The sequence below is a fragment of the Crocodylus siamensis genome, chromosome 2, assembly GCF_052110815.1.
Source record: "Crocodylus siamensis isolate JL-2025a chromosome 2, ASM5211081v1, whole genome shotgun sequence".
Taxonomy (NCBI): Eukaryota; Metazoa; Chordata; order Crocodylia; family Crocodylidae; genus Crocodylus; species Crocodylus siamensis.
The window spans coordinates 261739215-261742349 of record NC_143396.1 but is presented as its reverse complement, the minus strand read 5'-3'; positions in this window follow the sequence as shown (position 1 = coordinate 261742349).

Sequence of the window (3135 nt, the reverse complement as noted above, 5' to 3'; positions counted from 1 at the left end):
CGAGTGGCCCTTCTCTGGACCCTCTCCAGGTTATCCGCATCTTTCTTGAAGTGCGGCGCCCAGAATTGCACGCAGTACTCCAGCTGCGGTCTGACCAGCGCCCGATAGAGGGGAAGTATCACCTCCTTGGACTTATTTGTCATGCATCTGCTGATGCACGATAAAGTGCCATTGGCTTTTCTGATGGTTTCATCACACTGCCGACTCATGTTCATCTTGGAGTCTACTAGGACTCCAAGATCCCTTTCCACTTCCGTGCCACCCAGCAGGTCATTTCCTAGGCTGTAGGTGTGCTGGACATTTTTCCTCCCTAGATGCAGCACTTTGCATTTCTCCTTGTTGAACTGCATTCTGTTGTTTTCTGCCCACTTGTCTAACCTGTCCAGGTCTGCTTGCAGCTGTTCCCTGCCCTCCGGCGTGTCCACTTCGCCCCATAGCTTAGTGTCATCTGCAAACTTGGACAGAGTACATTTCACCCCCTCGTCCAAGTCGCTGATGAAGACATTAAAGAGTATCGGTCCAAGCACCGAGCCCTGCGGGACCCCACTGCCCACACTCTTCCAGGTCGAAACCGACCCATCCACCACAACTCTCTGGGTGCGACCCTCCAGCCAATTCTCCACCCACCGGACTGTGCAGTCATCCAAGTCACAGCCCCTTAACTTGTTCACCAGTATGGGGTGGGATACCGTGTCAAAGGCCTTCCTGAAGTCCAAGTATACGACATCCACCCCTCCTCCTGCGTCGAGGCGTTTTGTGACCTGGTCATAAAAAGAGACTAGATTGGTCAGGCACGATCTACCTGCCACGAACCCGTGCTGGTTTCCCCTCAGCATAATTTGTCCTGCTGGGCTCTCACAAATGTGAGCCTTGATGATTTTCTCGAAGATTTTGCCAAGGATGGAGGTGAGACTGACTGGCCTATAGTTACCCGGGTCCTCCTTCCTCCCCTTCTTGAAAATGGGAACCACATTGGCCCTTTTCCAGTCCTCCGGGACTTGACCCGTGCGCCACGAGCGTTCAAATATTCCCGCCAGTGGATCTGCAATGATGTCGGCCAGTGCCTTCAGTACCCTCGGATGGAGCTCATCCGGGCCTGCCGACTTAAAGGCATCCAGTTCCTCCAAGTGACCCTGCACCACCTCAGGGTCCACGCATGGAAGTCTGGTGCCTTGCTGCTGCCTCCCTACACTCCCAGTGAGAGACTTGTCGTGCCTCTCACTTAGGAACACTGAGGCGAAGAACTCGTTGAGGAGTTCAGCCTTGTCCCCTCTGTCCGTCACCAATTGTTTCTGCCCATTTAGCAGGGGTCCTATTCCTCCCTGGGCCTTCCTTTTACTCCCTATATATCTAAAAAACAATTTCTTATTGTCTTTTACTTGGGAAAAAAGTGTCCTTTGCCTTACAGCTGGGTGGCATGCTTCCTTCCCTCTGGGGTCCCCTACTTCCCAGCTCCCAGTTCCTATGCCCTTTGGGGCTAGCTGGCACCTCTTCTAGTTCAAAGAAATGGGCTCATGGATTCCTGTCCAAAGCCAGTAGAGGCCCCAGTCCACTAGGTCAAGGGTCCTTGCCTTAGCCAGGTATGCAGCTCCAGTTGTCACTCTCTGCGTACCCTGCCTAATCTGGCTTCCCACTGGCAGGACTACTCACAAGGAAACCTGGACATGTCAAGGCCTGTGACCAGCCTTAGAGGCAGGGACTTCATGTAAAAGATCTGTATGATTTTTCAGAGCTCAGTGTGAAACTGGATATAGGCCTGTTGACAGTCTCTGGGTTTGGTTCAGAGGGGAGAGCAACAATGGCAGTGATGTGATGAGGATATGGCCCACCAGGAAATGGTGGATGAAGCTGTCTTCAGAGAGCTGGTAGAAGTTTCCTGATCACAAGCTCTTGGTCTCATGGGGAACTTCAATCACCTTAACATCTGCTGGAAGGGCAATACAGCAGGGAACAGGCAACCCGGGAAGTTTTGGACAGTATTAGTCACAAATTCCTGGTAAAAGTGATTGAGACACTAATTAGGGTCCATGCTCTGCTCGACCTGCTGCTCACAAACTTGGAAGAATTGGTTGGGATTGGACTAGTACATGGCAACTTGGGCAGCAGCAACCACAAGATGATTGAGTTCAGATTCATAGAATCATAGAATGTTTGACTCAAAAAGGACCTCAGGAAGTTATCTAGTCCAATCCCATGCTCAAAGCAGGGCAAGCCCCAACTAGATCATCACAGTCAAAGGCTTGTCTAGCCGGCTCTTGAAAACCTCCAAAGAGAAACCTTACAGAGGGTGCAGGAACAAAGCACCTCAATGAGCAGGGAGGCTTGTAAGTATGGCAAGATCAGCTTGGCTTAGCGGGAAACTCTTCAATGAGCTAAAACTCAAAAAGGAAGCCTACAACAAGTTGAAACTTAGACAAATGACTGGGGAAGAGTACAAGAGTATACATGCAGGGACGAAATCAGGCCAAAGTGTAATTGGAGTTGCAGCTAGCAAGGAACATGAAGGGTACCTATACATGTGTGTTGGAGCAGACTCTATTAATTGAGTAGTGATTACTGTACTCCAGCAGACCCCAGTGTCTTATGTATCAGCATCCCCCCACTGAAAAATGGTGGTGGGGGTGCTTTAACTAAAGTTCATTTGACAAGCTTTAGTTAAAGCACCCCTGCCACCATTTTTCAGCATGGGGACACTGATGCATATGATGTTCTGGGTACTTTAATTAGAGTGGCTCTGAGAACCAGACTAATTAAAGTGCTCCCTCTCCCCCTTCCACCACTACCACCACTCCCAGAGCATGTGTATAAATGCCCAAATGATTTCTACAAGTATGTCAGCAACAAGAGGAAGATCAGGAAAAGTGTGGGTACCTTACAAAATGAGGGAGGCAACCTAGTGAAAGATGATGCAGAAAAGGCTGAAATACTCAATGCCTTTTTTACCTTAGTCTTCACAGGAAAGGTCAGCTCCCAAACTACTGCACTTGGAATCACAATTGAGGGAAGAGATGACTAGCTGACACTGGTAAAAGAACAGAGTAGGTACTAGCTAGAACAGCTGGATGTGTACAAGTCCACGGGGCTAGACTCAGTAACTTGAGGGGACTGAGGGAGTTGGTGGTTGTGGTTGCAGAG